The sequence below is a fragment of the Giraffa tippelskirchi genome, chromosome 4 (genome assembly GCF_054371585.1).
Source record: "Giraffa tippelskirchi isolate mGirTip1 chromosome 4, T2T-mGirTip1v1.2.pri, whole genome shotgun sequence".
In the NCBI taxonomy this organism is placed as follows: Eukaryota; Metazoa; Chordata; class Mammalia; order Artiodactyla; family Giraffidae; genus Giraffa; species Giraffa tippelskirchi.
Genome location: NC_137278.1, coordinates 134,131,944 through 134,152,755, shown reverse-complemented (window position 1 = coordinate 134,152,755; position 20,812 = coordinate 134,131,944). Strand labels below are relative to the sequence as shown.

The 20,812-nt window shown below is 41.9% G+C and overlaps 1 long non-coding RNA gene across 1 annotated transcript in view; it reads right to left on the bottom strand.

The window, feature by feature from the left end:
* Nucleotides 1-3,075: 3,075 nt before the first annotated feature.
* LOC145503884 (uncharacterized) overlaps nucleotides 3,076-20,812 on the bottom strand; it is a 69,226-nt gene continuing 51,489 nt past the window's right edge. The window contains exons 2-3 of the long non-coding RNA XR_014051867.1: nucleotides 7,113-7,241; nucleotides 3,076-4,537 (exon numbers count right to left, since the gene is read on the bottom strand). This is a non-coding gene — a long non-coding RNA (uncharacterized LOC145503884). The remainder of the gene's footprint in view (nucleotides 4,538-7,112; nucleotides 7,242-20,812) is intronic.

The window sequence follows — 20,812 nt, the reverse complement described above, 5'->3', positions numbered from 1 at the left end:
GGCTCTAATTAGATCACCCTTAAAAAATTATTTTACAAAAAAGCTCAGTCCTGTTCAGGTGACTCTTAATATTACTAGGTGGAATTCTCTCACCTGGCCAATTAATACCTGCTCTGACTCTGGCCATAATATGAATTTTCTTCTAAGTAACTCAAGCTCAATAAAAGCAACAAGGGGTCCAGGAAGGGAAACACATGTAAACCCATGGCTGATTCATGTCAATGTATGGCAAAAACTATTACAATATTGTAAAGTAATTAGCCCCCAACTAAAATAAATTAAAAAAAAAAAAAGCAACAAGCAAAAATTCTGTCAAAAAGATAAAACCTCTCACAATTACATAGAGGTTTAAAAAAAAATATGTGCTGGATTGCACAATTATAGAATAGATTTATGTAGTTAACACCAGGCTATGTTCATTTAAAATTTAAGGCTTCTTTTATCTTAGGAACAATTAAATTATACTGAGAATAACCAGCCTAGTACACTAAAAAATTGGGCTAGAAGCTTTATAAACAGTGCCAGTATATAATTTCCAACTGGATTAACTCAAATAACCTAAGAATATACTGGGTTACACCTAATGAAAGTTTTTGGCTTAATTCTTACTTATAACTTTAATAACACTGCTAGCTATATTATTTGTACTTTGCCTATTTTTCATGAATGTTGTTTCTTTCATTGCCAAATGTGTAACTAAACCTCCAAAGAAAATAATGATGACTAGCCAGTTTAAAACAGTTAATCAAATATACAGTTCTGTATGCAATCAATGAATGTAATAATATAACTTTAAATATAAAAAGATAAAGCAAAAGGGAATTTTTTCCTAGACCATATTAAAAGACAGGTGTCCAAATATCTTTGACTATAAAAGCCTAGTCCAGTAACAGACATTAAGTGGTTTCTCAGTAAAACCTTTGCCAAACCCAAAAATGAGCCTTCCCAGCTCTATGGGATAAAATGTTTGTAAAATACCTCCCGAAGTGTGGTCACATTTATGACCATGAGGGGGCCCTGTCAACTACAAATTGGTACTTGCCAATGGGTGCTTACCATCTACCTCTACAAAGATTAAATCATGTGCTGCTGCAGCTGCTGACCTTCAACACCCCCTGAAGGAGTTCGGAGTGGAAAGTAGAAATGAAGCACTCTGTGCTCAGAAAAACACTGGCAGAACAGGTTTTCAGATAATTAGATATTCTCAGAAGCTGATTTTATGAGCTCAATTCTTATATCTTCTCATATCTAAAAAAGCACTAAAATCCTTCATGGTGATGACTATTTCTTGTGACAAGCAGAAGCTTCACAAGATGAGCAGAAATTTCTACAAAAAAATATGTGCTGGATTGCATGTATTCCCCATTTACCAAAATCACATATATACTGTCCGTCCCCCCTGCCTCTTTGGAGCAGTTTCTCAGAGCTGTCTGAGGTGCTGTCTCCCAGACTACAGTCTTCATTTTGCCCCAGATAAAACTTAACTCACATCTCTCATGTTGTGCATTTTTAAGTCAACAGAGACACAGCAATTATTTTTTCCCCTCCAGTGTTTCTACCTAAGCTCTCCTGCAAACAAGATTTCCCACACGTCAAACACATTGGATCCACCCTGAGCACTCACCCAAGTCTACACTCCTTTGCCACAGTGCTAGTTCAGGTTCATACAGCATAGACTGCCCTCTGTTCACCAACCTCCCAGATGGAACACCAGAGAAATTTCACAATTCTTCATGTGTTCCCCACTGCCTTCAGGGTAAAGTTCAAATGCAAAGCCCAACACCATCTGCTCTGCACCTAACTGTTCAGTCTGATTCCCCTCTTCCCTCAGCTCTGCTGCTGCTAAGTCGCTTCAGCCAGGTCCTTCCCTCAGCTCACCAATGAACTAATAGTTATCACTGACTCAGGGTGCTTTCTCCTGCCCCTGAGCCTTTGAGTCAGGGGTATCATTGCATGAAGCTTCTCTCTGCACCTTACTCACTTAAACATTGCCTGCTGTTGGTAATATTTCTTAGCTCTTCTACTGCCATCATTTCCCATTCTGACTGATTGAGGTGTCCCTCTGTACCCTCTCTCCACTACAGCATTATAATTGTGTATTTTCTTCCTTGACTCAGGAGGTCTTTGAAGAAGGGATCACACTGAGTTCATCTCAGACTCCTAGTGCCCAGCACAGGTCTGGCACAATTGAGGAGGCTTTTCTTAAGTGCCTATTCAATCAGTGATGTCTGTCAATGGTGACACTGGAAACCAATGATAGTTCAAAAGCCTCATCTCTGGTCTGAAGTTCAGGACTTCTGTAAAGAGTATACGAGGGGAAGACGAGGTGACTGGCAGTGATTCTGCAAAAACGTGGGTGAAAGGAATGGTTGTAATGTAATGAAATAGCCTTCATATGTTTCCTTGTGGAAGATATATGTTAATTTCCCAAATGTATGAGCATCTGTGTATTTTCATGGGGAATACACAGTGTCTTTTCTAACACTGAGATGCTTGAAATGGGATTATTTCCCTTTCAAATGAAAACCAATTAAATAAATTATATTTTTTTCTCTTAGTGCTTACGAAGTGTGGGTGTTGTCTCCAAACATTACTAAATGTTCTAATTTAGTCATACATGAGCTGGAAGAATGTAGTATAATTGCTAAGTCCAGAGTAAGTTGTTCTAAATATTTTATCTTGTTCAGCATATGCTGTTTTTAAAAAAACCCTCAAACTATAACTGTCAACATTCAATTCACAAAAAGTAAACAACAGCTGAGTATAATAGGATGATAAAGAATCTCTCCATAATTCCCACCATATGGCAAAGACTAGGTCCATTTTGATCACGTTTATCAACTAAGTTATTTTCTCTCTGAATTCTTCCTAAAGGAAAAACATCACCAGGAAAACTAGAGGCATTTTCCTAAAGCAGACAGAAGGACATGAGAAATAGTTGTATGGTATGGCTGGATCACAGATGGGAGGAATTTAAAATTCACTATGGCAATTGAAAGGGCTGAAAAAAAAATCACCTATTTCTGTACTGGCAGACATTCTAGAAGTATCACACATGAAATGAACAAACACAAGTTGAAAATGTATGGATACATTTTTAGTTATCAGTTTCCATTTCTGAAACAAGCTCTCATGGGCCCAGTTCGTGATACTTCTTGTCATGATCTGGATTCATTTTAAATGCATGGACAATTAATCTGCTTCTAAGCAAGAGAAGCTGCTTGGAATTTCTTCTTTTTAGTTTCTTCCCAAAGCTTTTTTTTTTTTTTATGTGAACTGTGTTTGAAGACTTTATAGAATTTGTTACAATATTGTTTATGTTTTGTGTTTTGATCTTTCCGCTGCTCCTTAAGCTCTCCGACCCAAACCCACACCCCCTGCATTGGAAGGTGAAGTCCTAATCACTGGACCTCCAGAGAAGTCCATCTTCAAATTTTTGTAAAATTAGATATTTTGTATATGGGATTTTAAACTCAAAGGAGATACAAACCATTTCTCTTCCAGGTGAAGGACTAGACAGAGAGGAAGGCATATTCTGGCTGCTGTTCCAACCAGATACTTCAAAACTGTCTTAGAAGAGAAAAGTAGGGCCCTTCTCCAAAGACCAGGCCTTGCTTCTTGGGTGAGAGAGATAAGGGGCAGAAGGCCAGCTTGAGGACAAAGGGTTTTGTGAAAAAACGCCGAGGAACAGAGCAGTCCTCTTGTTTTCCCACAAGAATGATGACCGTCTACCTTTAATCCTTTTTGGAATGAGCAGCAGAGTTTGGGAGGAGGTATTGAGTGAACAAATTAATACATAATAGAACTAATTAATTAATAACCACACATAGTCAGAGAAGAATGAACAAGAGGGTCTTGCCAAGGACCCTCAGGAGGAATAGGCAAGTTTTATGTGATCCAATGGAGGGGAAGTAAAGCAATTTGGAGGACAACAACTGCTTTCAGAACTTTAGTTTTCTGGAGATTATAATCAGTATTATGAACGTTTTGCAAATCTAAAACTCCATAAAGCGGTACTTAGCTCATTCTGTTTGTCTCCTTGAGGTGCTATTTTTAAAAAATGATGGCATTGCAGTTAATCAGGTTAATCTCTGAGTAAAAATAAAGGGTGTCTTTTCTAAGAGCTCTTCATCATGCTGGGCAGGGTGTCTATCCACACACAATGACTCTTTCTGTATAGAGACTGTTGAGCTCAAAAGGAGCTCCAAGAAGAAACAAGATGAGTGCCAGAGAGACAGCGCAACAAACAGGCATACATACCACTCAGTTATTTAAGGCTACTTGAAGGAACACAAAAGAATTCTAAGAAAACAGAGGGACTTCAGAGAAAAACTCAGGGTGATTTGTCGGAAGAAAAAAATCCGTCATGTCCATTGTAATGATTCTTGATGGGCAAGATGGTGTTACCATTTCCTGAGACACAGAAGAGTCAGGATTCTGGAAGGAAAACATCCTTAATCATGAAAGGAGAGCCTGAGTGATGGGATGGTTGATTGATTTCACTTCCATCAATGTCTGGGACCTGCTCAGCACTGTCCTGGAGGAATTGAGAAAAGTAGAAAATATGTGTAAGGTCTGGGATCACTTTAGGCATGAGAGTCCCATGAAGCACACCAAACCTAGGACAGAACAGGACAGATTGCCAACGAGAACAGAATGGGTCTTTTCTCAAAGAAAATAAAAAACACTTTGAGCTGAAGCAGTAGGGAAAGAGCCTTACTGTGCTAGAAGGTAGCTCTCCTGGCTCCTCCTCTTATGAAACACACAGTTATTTCTTCAGTGTTGATTGATGACAGTGATGGAAGAAAAATGTCTTATAAATGATTGAGAAAATGGTATGTCTTGGTCCCCATCCCAAGTCATTTAATCATGAGAAATAACTAGATTTTATATAACATAACATTATAATGACCCTGGATTCGTGGTGTGACACTGGATTCATGGACACTGCCAAAGACAGCATTCTCATCATTCTATTTATTGAACAATTTTATTAATTTTGATTCTTCCCCTTTCAGGTGTTCCTTTCCATCTGTTATCTTGTCTGATGGTAGTTCCATGACAGCTAGATGTCACTTGGGGAGATGGTAATTATATGCCATGTCTTACTCTTCGAGTTTAACTTGACCTTTTCTTGAGGCATATTCTCCCCTTGAGTATTGGCATTTGTGTTGCAACCTAAGCAAGCTATTTTGGATTGTCCTTGATACAGAACTTCTCACAGAAAGGGTTTCCATTTGAAAAGTCAGTCCATCATGTTATTTATTAAATTAACAACATTTTTACTGATTTATACAAGTTCTGCTTAACTACCTAGACAAAGGCACAGAACATACGTGTATATTACATGACAGATGACAAGATTCCTAGAGGATGCAAATTTTGTTTTCAGTTCTAGATTTATCTCTACCTTGTCTAACTTTACATCACTTAACTGAGAGTCATACTGAACTTCCTGCAGAAGGTGTGTTATTGTCTTTTCAAACTGGGATTTACCCTGACTCAGCATGTATTTGAGGGGAAAATTTGTGCGTGATAGGAAGGACGACAAACGATCTACCAAGTACTCCCGTTGGTTTTTCATAAAAGATTTCCTCATTTCATTGTCCTTAGAGAATTATCGATGCTGTGGTTTGTATTTTTTAAGGCAGATCTTTAAGTTGGTAGAATACTTGCACTGGTCTTTTATGCCTAAGAAATAATTGATGGAACTTGTGGAATGTGCATATTTCACATTGCCTAGTTATATTACTGAGGATGCTCAGTTTTCTGGTCTATGTTTTCTTTTGTTTTGTTCTGAGAGAAGGAGGTCAGCAGGGCACAGAAAGCCACTTCTTTGAGATTACTACAAAATAAAGAATTTAGAATGAACAGCTCCAGAGAGATTTATACAGGTCCCTTAAAAAAATTACACTCTGAAGATTTGCAGGAAAAACAGGTTCAAGCAGGGAAAACAGGCAGATTAGTTTCTCAGGAAGAATATATGTTTAGATGTGTCTTGAATGTTATGATTTTAGGGTAATCTGGCTCCACCAAAAACACAATACCACCGTATATTTTTCTACATAGTAACACTCTGGTGGAGCTCAGCAAGATTTATAGATGTTTGCTGATTTCTGGAGAGCCAGAGCAGCTATTGAGTCACTCGCCCATAAATCCTTAACCCTGTCTAGGAGCAGGACAGTACGGCCCCATACAGGAGACACTTTTAGATTAAATCTTAACTAGTCCTAGTTAAGATCTGGGTGGCTCAGTGGTAAAGAATCTGCCTGCAATGCAGGAGCCTTGGGAGATGTGGGTTCGATTCTTGAGTCTGAAAGATCCCCTGGAGAAGGAAATGGCAACCCACTCTAGTATTCTTGCCAGGAAAATCCCCTGGACAGAGGAGCCTGGCTGGCTGCAGACCATGGAGTCACAAAGAGCCAAACATGGCTGACTCCCTCCAACCCCCACCCCAACACACACAAGAGAGTTAAACACCATCTTTACAATATTTAATCACACTGTTCAAAACTCATCATACATTTGTAAATCCTAAATAAGTGAAATTTGGAATAAACTGTGATTTAATCGCTCTGTGCCATAGTTCATCACATACAGTGCTGTGGTCCTCCAATCTTGGCATATCTTGTGCAGAAATTATTGATGGCAGTTTGACTGAGGGTAGGTATAAAAAAGGTAACTCCCTGTCTCCAATGCCCTGTGAAACTGATTACATTATAGTGGGCTTTCAACCGTATTCTTCTAATGAACTCTCGGTAGCTATCATATGAAATGGGCCCAAACTCTGACCTCAGATTTATGGTTATGGCTTGAACTAGACTGACTTTCACTCTTTAAGTGTGTGAGCACAAAAGAGTTAAACAGCAGAACCCAGGGAGACAGGAAGCAGACAATTTTAACTATAGCTGTTGCCCTGAAGGGCAATGGGTGGGTGGGGCTTCATTGTGCAAGACGAGAAGCATTTAGAGAGAAGGAAGGGCATGAACTTGTACCCAAGTGCTGTGTGGGGCACCATGCCAGCTCCTGACATAAACCATTCTTGGGCCTGACAGCAATCCTGAGCCACAGGCATTTCTAGGTAGGACAAATATTAAAAGTACGTAAGTAACCTGCCCAAAGCCTCCACAGCGCACAGGTGACAGATGCTGGCCTGCAGCTCAGACCAATGTGTTTGGAAGACCATGCCTTTTCCACGATGCTCAGCTGTACCTATTCCACCTTCTGTGCTGAGGGGACACCTGCAGGGCAAAGAGACCATTTGTTAGGTTCTCTAGATTTGAAGAATTAAGACTCACGCGTGCATGCTCAGTCGCTAAAAGGTGTCTGACTCTTTGTGACCCCATGTACTGTAGCTTGCCCAGGCTCCTCTGTCCATGGGATTTCCCAGGCAAGAATACTGGAGTGGGTTTCCATTTCCTTCTCCAAAGACTCAGATCACCTCAAGTCATGAGAATGTGCTATATTTAATCCCATAAAAATGAGGAAAGAGTGATCTCAGCCTCATGGTCAAGTCTCAGAGAACCCCAGAAAAGCAGAACACCTGGGTTTCAGGAAGGTTTGAATAGTGTCAGAGCCAGGCTGGAGGAGACTGCAATGAGAAACTCATGGACATGCCAAGAGCCTTCTGGGAGGTCAGGTGATGGAGTTTTTGTGTCTTCCAGAACATGCCACACTTACTCTGCAGGTTTGCTCCTCTAGGCAACTCTGATTCTCTTTCACTGTTGATTGCCTTTCCCACATTTACTCACAATATTTTCTTTTTTTTTTTATTTATTTTTTTATTGAAGGATAATTGCTTTACAGAATTTTGTTGTTTTCTTAAAGCATCCATGTGCCTATCGGTTCTGCTTCCTCTCAAGGTCAGCCTGCTCATGGCTCCTCACAGCCTCTGCTTTACTTCAGAGCCTCCTTCTTTTACATAAGCTCAACAGCTCTCACTGCAAGCTGCCCCTTCTCTCACTGTTTCTTAATTCTAATTCCTGGAAGTTAGATGGCTGAAGCTAACTGATTCTTGTTTGGAAAGACTTTTCATGCCAAAGTATCATGGACAGTGAACTAGGCTATATGTTTTGACCACCCTTGAGTTAAGGTTTCAGCCTGGTCTAGTCACCAGAAGAGCTGAGGGTACACCTAATGTCTGTAGGAGGGAATAGGGGCTTGGATAGTGGTTGAAAAAAAAAAAAAACCCACCTGCCAATGTAGGAGATATAAGAGACGTGGATTCAATCCCTGGGTTGTGAAAGATCCCTGGAGGAGGAAATGGCAACCCGCTTTAGTATTCTTGCCTGGAGAATCCCATGGACAAAGGAGACTTGTGGGCTATACAATCCATACGGTCACAAGGAGTCGGACATGACTGAAGTGACTTAGCCTATCCTAGGGGCTTGGCTGGCAGGATGACTGACAAAAATGAAAACTGACCTCCCATCAATGTCCAGTCAGCAGCAGTAGTAAAGGTCACAAACTGGCAGTGGTACAAGCTTTGTGTAGGGGAAAGTAGCATCAGGAAGAGATGGAAAGTCTCAGTAGGGAACTGAAAATGCTTGGGGAATGAGATGCGGACCATGAGTCATCAATAAAACATCTGCTGGGAACACAGCTTCTTACAAAAGAATCACTTCTCTCCTTTCTGCTGGTTGTGAATTTCATGAAACTGTGTACTATCTCATTAAGAGCTGAAATCTTCTCTCACTTTCAGCCTTGGTATAGAATCTGAAAATAGGACATTTAACAGGAATTTTCCTCTCACACACTTATTTTTAAAAATTATTTTAATTATATAAATAACATACAAAATTATTCTGACTATGAAAAAAATCACACTTCACGGGTAAAGCCTTCACTCTCCTTTTCAAGTTTTGCCTCTTTCCCAGACAGCATTCTGGGTACATTCCAGACCCATTTCTCTGTGTATAGAGAATTCTATTTTATTGCTTTTTGTGAATGAACAGCCATATTTAGTACTTTGCAATCTAGAACCATTTAAACTGATATAGGTAGGTGAGATTTTTCACATCTCAAAACTATCTGCAACCATTTCCCCACTCACAGATACTGAATGCCAACAAAAGCTAAACAATTAAGCAGATAATTTAAAGGCCAAAAGAATCATTTGTTGAAAGTATAAAGAGTCCCATGAATGATAAGACCCCTTATCTCAGGAACAGAGACACTCTGTCCATGGTTTGGCCCCTGCCTGGTTTGGTGCTGTGAACTCTGTACACATTTGCCTAATAAATAGCAGCTGAATTGAATCAATACAGAGGTCAGGGTCAGCTGATGAAAATGGAACTTCCTGACCACAAACAACTATAAAAAGTCACACTAGACAGTAATAGGAAAGGGAAGACCTAAATAAGCCAATGAAAATTTTATTTGACAGTCCTTCCTCTCCCCATAATTGTTGTTATTTTCATTTCAGCCTCATCAGGTTAAGTTCTGCAGAAAACAGTAGAATCAGGAATTTAACCCTGTATAGAATTTTTCCAGTTTATAATTTAAAACTTCACAAATTTGGTAAAATTAGAAAAGAAAATCCTATATTTAAAGATAGATCTTGGAGATATAGGGATGAACAAGACAGACAAAATAGTTGCTTTTATAAGCAACTAACATTCAGGTGGCTGGTGAAAATAAATAAGTAAAAATCATTTCAGATAGTGATCAATGAATGAAGAAAATGTCACATGGGGAAGGAAATGGCAACCCACTCCAGTATTCTTGTCTACAGAATTCCATGGATAGAGGAGCCTGACAGGCTACAGTCCTTGGGGCCGCAGTCAGACCCAACTTAGCGACTGAGCATGCAAACATTTATGACACCACCCTTATGGCAGAAAGCAAAGAGGAACTGAAGAACCTCTTGATGAAAGTGAAACAAGAGAGTGAAAAATCTGGCTTAAAACTCAACATTCAAAAAACTAAAATCATAGCATCTGGTCCCATCACTTCATGGCAAATAGATGGGGAAACAGTGGAAACAGTGAGAGACTTAATTTTCTTGGCCTTCAGAATCACTGCAGATGGTGACTGCAGCCATGAAATGAAAAGGTGCTTGCTCCTTGGAAGAAAAGCTATGACCAACCCAGTTAGCATATTAAAAAGCAGAGACACTACTTTGCTGACAAAGGTCTGTCAGGTCAAAGCTATGGTTTTTCCAGTAGTCATGTATGGATGTGAGTGTTGGATCCTAAAGAAATCTGAGTGCCAAAGAATGGATATTTTTGAACTGTGGTGTTGGGGAAGACTCAAGAGTCCCTTGGACTGCAAGGAGATCAAACGAGTCAATCTTAAATGAAATCAATCCTGAATTTTCACTGGAAGGATTGATGCTGAAGCTGAAGCTCCAATACTTTGGCCACCTGATGCAAAGAACTGACTCATTGGAAAAGACGTTGATGCTGGGAAAGATTGAAGGCAGGAAGAGAAGGGGATGACAGAGGATAAGATGTTTGGATGGCATCACTGACTCGATGGACATGAGTTTGAGGAAGCTCCGGGAGTTGGTGATGGACAGAGAGGCCTGGCATGCTGCAGTCCATGGGGTCTCAAAGAGTCAGACATGACTGAGCAACTGAACTGAACTGAACTGAATGCATACACTAAAGAATGCCTAGGGGTGGGTATGTTTTACTTAAGGTGGGCTAGGAAGTCCTTCCTCAGGGTCACATTTAAGTTGAGACATGAAAGATGAAAAAGAACCAGTCAGACTAAGACCTACAGTGCAACTGGAAAAACCAAACTTATCCTTGTAAAGCAGTTACCAAATGATTAGGGGCTATACTATGGAGTGATGACCATAATGAACATGCAGCATCCACAGTTATACCGAGCAGGGCCCTGTGGGGCTCCTGGGCACAAAGCCTTTCTGTGTCCCTCATTTCTTTGATTGTTTGCCTTCATTCAACTTCCAGACCTTTTCTGAATTCCAATGGGCAGATTCAAACAGTTGTTAGTTAGGGAAGGGAGGGGATGCAAGATCAGGGAGAAACAGTCAAGAACAGCGCTGGAGCAAGGTCCTATTTCCCCATCAGTGAATATTCAGAGCAATACCTCTGAGCTATTTTGCAGATACTGAAATTCCCTCCAGGTGAGGGAAGTTAAGGATGAGTGGTAGGCAGCCCCAAAGCATATAGAACCCAGATCAGTTAGACCTGAAGGTTGATGATGCTGACTCCTGCTTACCTCACCACCAACCCATCAGAAGAATGTCCACAAGCGGATCACTCCCTCTTTGAACAATTGTTATTGTACCTCTCACTATCTTCCCCAAGTTGGAATACATGGTTTTGAGGTCACTAGTCCACTGTGGTCCCCTTTGCCTGGCAAAGTAATAAACTCTATCTTCTTCACCCAAAACTCTGTCTCTGAGACTCCATACGGCAGTGGAGTTACAGAGAAGCTAAGCCTTCAGCAGCAGTCAGAGAGGGAAAAGCTGTCTCTGGTACAGGGAAGGAAAAGTTCTCCTGGGCCCTCTTAGGGTCCTTGACTGGGTCTGAAAATTAAACTAACAAAGACAGATTAACAGGAGAAAAAGTATACAAAAGTATTTAGTAAAAGTTTTATGGGACACAGAAGTCTTTGTAAGGAATTGAAGACCTGAGGAAAGAGCTAGACTTGAGTATTTCAGTGCTGGCTTTGAGAAGAGTGGATAGTCATGGGAGATAGGATAAGGCAAGAAGTGCAAGGTAAGTGTAGTTACTGGGGAAACTCAGCAAGACCTGTTTGTTAGGATTCTCCTTGGCATCCTTTTGTCTTGTTTTGGAGACAAACGTGTTCCTCTCCTCCAGTTACAGGGAGGGGATGTCTCACATGCGAGTTTATGCCTGTCTCAAGGAAGCAGGGTGAGGTGGGAAGGAGCTCAGAGTAACATTCCTGTTTGGGCCATTTTCTCAAACATTTTCAGCTTAAAATAGTCAATATAAGAAGAAGCCATATTTTGATGTTGGCATCCTGAACCCCATCACTGGTCTCTGTGTGTCTCTATCTGGTCTGGATAGGATTTGTGTGTTTATTCAGTTGGGTCCAACTCTTTGTGACCCTATGGACAGTAGCCCACCAGGCTCCACTGGCCATGGGATTTTCCAGGAAAGAATATTGGAGTGAGTTTCCATTTCCTCCTCCAGGGAATCTTTCCAACCCAGGAATTGAACCTGCATTGGCAAGCAAATTCTTTACCACTGTGCCACCTGGGAAGTCTAGGTAGGATTTAGGTTGAGAAAAGAAGGAAGGGCAGAGGACTGCTGGAGCAAGATGGAAGTGAGGCAGCTTAGGAGAGTCAGGAGGGACAGGTAAGGAAGCATCTCCAGTCAGGGCCGGGCAAGGGCACCGCTGCTTCCTGACTGTGAGCACCACCTTCCATTTTGTTCACTTCCTGTTTCTCCAGCTCTGAGGATGGGGAGGGATGAACTTGGGCAGAAGACAATACAAAGCCCCTCCAGGCTGAGAAGGGAGAAAGCAGTCCCTGACGTTGGGGAGTGGAATTGGAGTTGCTCTCAGCTGGCCACAATGACAGCTAGGATTTATTGTTCTCCCACTGAAGGCAAAAAACCACACCAAATGGTAGCATCAGACAAGGCTACTCTGTGATCGTGATGGATCAAGATATGGACAAGATCCTTCAGCAATCAAGTATGAACACAGACAAAATACAAACATCCTTGTCCCCAGCTAAAATTAGGGACGGTGCTTCTTTGTCATTTTCACCTTTAGGCTGCCTTTAGTCTGCCCTACTGAAATAACCATCAGAGAATTCCCCAGCTACCTGACAGCAAGCCCAGCTCCCTGGATCGCTCCCCTCCCGACATCAGCAAGCACAAGCCCCAGAACTCCCTCTCTCCATCTCCTCAGACTGAGGCCCAGGACCCCTACAGATGTTCTCTCCCTGCTCAAAGTAACAGTAACAAACTTAACTTTGGCTTCCCAGATGGTGCTAGTGGTAAAGAACCTGCCTGCCATTGCACGAGACAAAAGAGATGCGGGTTCGATCCCTGGGTCAGGAAGACCTCCTGGAGGAGGAAATGGCCCAGGCTCCTCTGTCCATGGGATCCTTCAGGCAAGAATACTGAAGTAACTTGCCATTTCCTCCTCCAGGGGATCTTACTAACCCAGGGATAGAACCCAGATTCATTGTGTCTTTGGCATTGGCTGGCAGATTCTTTGCCACTGCACCACCTGGGAAGTCCTTTTTGACCCTTCTGACTTCAGTCAACTAAAGCTGGACTCTACTGACCTTGGCCCCAATTCTGCTCAGGCCCTTTCATGAATATGGATGCTCCCTTAGCTTAACACTTCCCTAGTTCTGCTATCTGGGAGACACTGCTTTGGGAAAGATTCTCAGTGTTTTCCTTACTTGCTGCAAGTAGTTATAAATCCTTCTTTCTCCTGTGCTTTAGCTTGGTTGTGTCTCTTGGCTCCTCACCCACCAAGAGAGGAACCTAGTTTTTAGATCATAGGACGAGTTCATCTACAGGGTTGAGCAAGTAGGCAGCTCATCCTTGAAAGCTGAATATAAGCCCTGGGAAGGAAGCACATTGTCAGCCATGTCTTGGAACTGAAAATAAAGGGAAGGGAAAAGACAATGAGGCAACTGTTAATAAAAATAAAGCAGTAATAACAAATTGCCAACATCCAATGGATCATCGAAAAAGCGAGAGTACCAGAAAAACATCTATTTCTGCTTCATTGACTATGCCAAAGCCTTTGACTGTGTGGATCACAACAAACTGTGGAAAATTCTGAAAGAGATGGGAATACAAGACCACCTGACCTGCCTCTTGAGAAACCTGTATGCAGGTCAGGAAGCAACAGTTAGAACTGGATATGGAACAACAGACTGGTTCCAAATAGGAAAAGGAGTACGTCGAGGCTGTATATTGTCACCCTGCTTACTTAACGTGTATGCAGAGTACATCATGAGAAATGCTGAGCTGGATGAAGCACAAGCTGGAATCAAGATTTCCGGGAGAAATATCAATAATCTCAGATATGCAGATGACACCACCCTTATGGCAGAAAGTGAAGAAGAACTAAAGAGCCTCTTGATGAAAGTGAAAGAGGAGAGTCAGAAAGTTGGCTTAAAGCTCAACATTCAGAAAACTAAGATCATGGCATCTGGTCCCATCACTTCATGGCAAATAGATGGGGAAACAATGGAAATAATGAGAGACTTTATTTTTGGGGCCTCCAAAATTACTGCAGATGCTGACTGCAGCCATGAAATTAAAAGTCATTTGCTCCTTGGAAGAAAAGCTATGACCAACCTAGACAGCATGTTAAAAAGCAGAGACATTACTTTGCCAACAAAGGTCCGTCTAGTCAAAGCTATGATTTTTTCCAGTAGTCATGTATGGATGTGAGAGTTGAACCATAAAGTTGAGCGCTGAAGAATTGATGCTTTTCAACTGTGGTGTTGGAGAAGACGCTTGAGAGTCCCTTGGACAGCAAGGAGATCAAACCAGTCCATCCTAAAGGAAATCAATCCTGAACATTCATTGGAAGAACTGATGTTGAAGCTGAAAGTCCAGTACTTTGGCCAAATGATATGAAAAACTGACTAATTGGAAAAGACCCTGATCCTGGGAAAGATTGAAGGCAGGAAGAGTAGGGGACAACAGAGGATGAGATGGTTAGATGGCATCACCGACTCAATGAACATGAGTTTGAGTAGGCTCCGGGAGTTGGTGATGAACAGGGAAGCCTGGCATGCTGCAGTCCATACAGTTGCAAAGAGTCAGACACGACTGAGCAACTGAACTGAACTGAACTGAACCGATATGCTACCCACAAGCATGTAGACTCCAGAGCAGATGGACCTGAAGATTGAAGATGCTGACTCCTACTTACCTCACCACCAACCCATCAGAAGAATGTCCACAAGCTGATCATGCTCTCTTTAAACAGTTATATGAAACTTCTCACTATCTTCTCTAAGTTGGGACACATGGTTTTGAGGACATGAGCCTGCTGTGTCCCCCTTTATCTGGCAAAGTAATAAAGCTATCCTTTCCTACTTCTCCCAAAACTCTGTCTCCAAGATTTGATTTGGCACAAGCATACAGAGAAGCTAGGCTTTCAGCATCACTTTCAACCCTAGTCCTATTGCATTTGTGCGCTAAGCCCTCCACCGCAGACACCGTTGACACCCTGAAGATGCAGAAGAAACGCGTGACTAAGAAAACCTAAATCACTCCCACCCCCAGTGGAAACATATTACAGAGAATAGAATTGGTGTGTCTTGGAATTTTTGGCTGGAATTTCCAAAAAGAAGCCTGATTTTGATATAAAACCAAACCTGGGTCCACTCATATGCTGCACAGAAAATCCAGTTTACCAACACCAGTTTGTAGTGAAGGAAAGCACAGCATTTATTGCAGATGCCAAGCAAGGAAAACAAGCAGCTCTTGCTCAAAGCCTCAACCTCCCAGATGATTTTCAAGGAAGGTCTTTTAAAAAGAACATTTGGAGTGAGGGATGCAGGGAGCATGACTTTTTTCTGATTAGTTGTTGGTGATGAAGTAACAGGGTGATGGTTTGGGACTCTTATTTAATCATCAACCTTCTGATTTCAACCAGTTTGAGGTCTCTGTACTTGTGCTTAGCAGGAGGTCACCATCCTCTCATCCGAGTGTGGGGGCCTTTATTCCTGAAGAACAATTCAGATATGTGTCAAATTGCTATTCCTCCCTTGAGGAGGAACTAGGACCCTCTTTATCACTGAACTATTGTTTCTTGACTGCTTTTCCCTTGTTTCTGCTTTCTCTTACTCCCTAACTGGTAACTGGTTAAGTCGGCTCTTTGAAACTCAGGAAAAACCAAGGAAGCTACAACCTTTATCTACAAACAAGAAACAGGGGACACTGAGGTGCTTTTGTTGAAAAACACCTCAGTGGGGCCTGATGTCGAAAACTCAACTTCTCTTTACACTGGTGTCAAATTGAATCTCAGAGACAGAGTTTTTGGTGAGGTAGCAAAGGATATACTTTGCCAGCCAAAGCAAGCTAGTGCCCTCAAAACTGTGTGCCCCAGTTTGGAGAAGATATTGCTGGGAAAAGCCAATTCTGCTTCCATGGTGAATCTGTTTCTTTAACTTTAATCTTTGCTTTTTGTTGCTTTTGTTATTTTAATCACACATAATGGCCTGCCTTGGAGAACCCTGCACCTCTACCTGACTGTTAAAGTGCCTTTGTTAGAGACAGTCTGACCCAGCCCACCTGTGAATGGCTGCAGAAAAGAAGAAATTAACATACCCCTCCTATTTTGCAAGATACATGGCCTTTTTACTTTACTTTCTCACCTCTTCTCTCGCTCTTTGTTCTATAAAAGAAACTAGCATCCAGACCCTGATAAGATGGTTATTTTGAGACATTAGTCTGCCATCTTCAGTCAGCCAGCTTTGCAAATAAACTTGTATTCCTTGCCTCAATACCCCCTCTTTGATTTTATTGGCCTGTCATGTGGCTAGCCGAGCAAGCTTGGACTCAGCCACAAAGATAGTGAGAAGTTTTATAGTAATTGTTCAAAGAGGGAATGATCAGATGGTGGACATTCTTCTGATGGGCTGGTGGTGAGGTAGGTAAGAGTGAGAATTTTCAACCTTCAGGTCCAACTGGTCTGGGGTCTATATGCTTGTGGGCAGCCTACCATCATTAATTATTAATTTCTCCCACCTAGAGGGGGTTTCAGTGTTTGCAAAATAACTCAAAGGTATTGTTATATATGTATGCATTGATGGAGAATCAGGATCTTACCCCAGGACTGCTCTTGACTGTTTGTTTCTCCCTGGTCTCTCCTTCCCTCCCTTCCTTAATTAACAACTGCTTGAATCTACCAGTTAAAACTCAGGGAAGGTCACGGAAGCTGAATGAAGACCGTTTTCTATAATCAAGGAAATGAGGGACGCAGAAAGGCTTTGTGCCCAGGAGCCCCACAAGGCCTTGCTCGGTATCAGGTCCTGTGAAGTCCGGGGCTTGGTTTCAGTTGCAAAGAAAAATAGATGTTCCAGGACTAGGTCACAGAGAAAGACTTCTCTGCCTTAGAAGGACAAGACATGGGCCCGAGTCCCAGGCTCTGAGGGAGAAGTTATTTCCCTTCCCTGTAAATCTATATGGCAACACCTTTCCCTCCACCCTCAAGTTGTGTTTGTGTGTTTCCCTGCCTTTTTAGACTGCCAGATGCCAGAGGGCAGGATGCCTCACTGATTCACCCCTGTGTTCTCCGCAGTGCTAGTCTAGGGCCTGTTAGCAAGTTGGTTCTTTGTCACTGACTGACAGTATTTGATATGTGCCAGAGAAATGTTTCAAGAAGAGTTGGCTTTCTCTGGTGGGAGTTTTGGTGGCTGGGAAGGTGATGTAGGGTAACTTCTCAGTGGGGTTCGAATTTTGAGTGCTAGGGAAAGAGCAGCATGATTGGAAGAGAGGCACATTTCACTCAGGTGCACTCTGTTATCTTTGTTTTACATTTAAATGAAACCTTTGGGTCTACATAAAATTTGGATGACACATTAAGGGCAATTTCCTCGGTGTGACTCAGGTTGAAGATTAGAGAACCGAGGCCTCCTGGGGTATGCTGTTTGTGCTACTGATTGGTTAAGGGCTTTTTCAATGAGGGGTGAGCTCATTTTCCTTGGAGAACTGAAGAGAAGAGCATTTCAGGCACAGCCAAAGGAAACTCTCTTTCAAAAATATCTGATCCCCTGAGCCGAAGCTCTTGAGCTCTCTTCTTCACTATACAGGAAGCAAAGAGCTGTCAGCTGCGCTGCGTAGTGAAGAATTAACCTCCATTGCAAGAGGTCTGACCTTTCTCCTCAACTGCTGGGAGGTGATCTCCGACGTCTTTCTTCTTCTGGGGGCAGTAGATCATCCGATAAAGTGATTTAGGATGGGGCGGGCCACACCAGAACGACCAACTGCAGGACTCAGAGCAGAGGCTTTGGATCTCCCAGGATCAGGAACCTGGACACTGACCACGTGAGCAATTGATCAATCACATCTGTGTAATGTGGACTGTGGACTGTGTTAGTCGCTCAGTCGTGTCCGACTCTTTGTGACCCCATGGACTGTAGCCCACCAGGCTTCTCTGTCCGTGGAATTCTCCAGGCAAGAATACTGGAGTGGACTGCCATTCCCTTCTCCAGAGGAACTTCCCAACCCAGGGATCGAACCCTGGTCTCCTGCCTTGCAAGCAGATTCTTTACTGATTGAGCTAACATTTGAACTACCATTTGAGCTACCATCTATGTAATGGACCTCAGTAAAAACCAGACACCTCAACCTCCCTGGTTGGCAATACTCTGTGCATATCATCACATGTTGATATTATTATGCCTCTGGCTCCCCAGAGAGAAAAGAAGACCACACAAGCTCTGCATTTCAAACCTCCTAGACTCTGTTCTCTGTGTATCTTCCTGTGGCTAATCTTAATATATGTATCCCTTCCCAGTTATAAATCATAACTGTGAATCTACCACTTTTCAGTGAATTCTTGCATCTTTCTAGAGAACTCCAAACCAGAGGGTGGTTTGGGGAGCCCCTTGAACTTGAAGTTGGTGTCGGAAGTGAGGACTGTCTTGAGGACTGTGCCCTCCCATTTTTCAATTGGCCCTAAATTCCTCACACACACTCTCCCAGTAAAACCAAACCCCAGGCCCAGAGAATAAGGAACTAGTTTGTGCTTTGGAAAGGATCCATATTGAGATTAGGAGTACCTAAATCTAGGGTGCTGGAGATCAGGGGAACCATGTCCTGCATATCCCCATGCAAGTCTGACAAATCTACTAATGGTAGGTTTACCAGCTAACTAGACATACTAAAGAAATAGGCTCTGATGGATTGGATTGTAAAGATTTTCATCCAAAGAACACAGTGAACTAGAAAACAGGTTCTAGGTCAGGCTCAACATCCAGAAACCTGTACAACACAGTCTCCTGTACAACCCAGTCCCCTGTGAGTCTGTATAACCCAGTCTCCTGTGCTTCAGTCTTCCCATCTGTAAAATGGGAATGATAGTCCCTGACCTGATCACTTACAGCTTATTAGAAGGAAAAAATGAATAATGTGTGTGAAAAAAGTTTAGAAACCTGTGACATACTATTTGTACAAATGGACAATATTAATACTGTATCCTACTCATAGCCATCTGATAGATGAGAGACCCAGAGGATGAAGTGACAAATTATTGCAAGTTAATAAACGGGAATCCATGTCTCCTAACTCACATGCTGGTGATTTTTTAATGAAACACAGTCAGACAAGAACATTCCCTTGTTCAGAGGGCAGGTTTTTGATAACTTCAAGTGTTTAGAGTGAGCAGAAAAGTGTGCACATAAAACAGCTGCCAGGGACACCACTTTCCAGTGAAACACTCCACCCACCCAGATGGGAAAGTAGTCTAAAATTAAGCCTATCATTTTAACAATTTATTATTTATCAGGTTAGAAGCTACAGAATAAGCAAGGGGACTACAACAGATGTAATACCTGAATTACAGTAGTGGCAGCAGTTTCAACTCGGAGTAGAACAGCCTAATATAATTTATCAGTACTGCTATCTCCATAATGATCTGCCCCAGTGATTAAAAGAGGTTTAAATGATGTTCAGTTTGCCCTGAAATAAGACAAAGGAAGGAAGTAAAAGATATGACTATTGAAGAGATAGAGACATGGTTATCATTTTATGCTGATCACTTATTTGCATATGGAGAAAATCTCAGAAAATCAACCAAAAAACTATTAAAATAATACTTTAATTAATCTCAGATTCCTCATGGAGCATGATAGGTCATTGACAAGTGGTAGAGAGTAAATACAAGCTTCAGATACAAAAGTTCAGCACTTTCCAGTCCATCAGAACTTACCAAATAGAAACCATAATGGGGAAAAAAGGATACATTTGTAAAAGTCATAACAAGCACCACAGCAAAATCCCAAGAAATATAAAGAAATGTGTAGCACCTATATGAGGAAAACTATAAAACTGCAGAGAGAGAAAATGGATTTGAAGAAAATGAAAGGTATACCAAGATACTGAATGGCAAAACAGGATATTGCAGAGATGTCACTTTTTCTAAACTAGAGTAATTTCAGTCAAAATTTCTTTTCATACTCTTTATGGGGTTCTCAAGGCAAGAATACTGAAATGATTTGCCATTCCCTTCTCCATTGGACCACATTTTGTCAGAACGCTCCACCATGACAAAACTGACAAAACCAACTGAGTGACTGAACTGAACTGAACTGAGGCAAAATCTCTACAATTTTTGGAACTTGGAAAAACATCTTAAAATTTCATTTGGAATTATGCAACAAGCAAGTATACTGAAGAATATACTTTTGTGAAAAAGAAGGGGGGATAGCGACAACCCTAACATACAGAGCATATTATAGAGTATAGGGGAGGAAGAACTTTCGTCTATCCTTTCAGGATCTGTGCCTGCACCTGAGAATTAAACTGGCACAGACAGAAAAAAACATACAAACTGTATTCACTGTTTTTGCATGTACCTGGGAGTCTCACGAAGAAAAAGAAATAGAACTGAGGACTTGTATACTTTTAAACAAAGAAACAAGAAATTTGTGGGGAAGGAAATGGCAACCCACTCCAGTACTCTTGCCTGGAAAATCCTATGGACAGAGGAGCCTGGTAGGCTGCAGTCCATGGGTTTGCTAAGGGTCGGACACGACTGAGCGACTTCACTTTCACTTTTCACTTTCATGCATTGGAGAAGGAAATGGCAACCCACTCCAGTGTTCTTGCCTGGAGAATCCCAGGGACGGGGGAGCCTGGTGGGCTGCCGTCTGTGGGGTCACACAGAG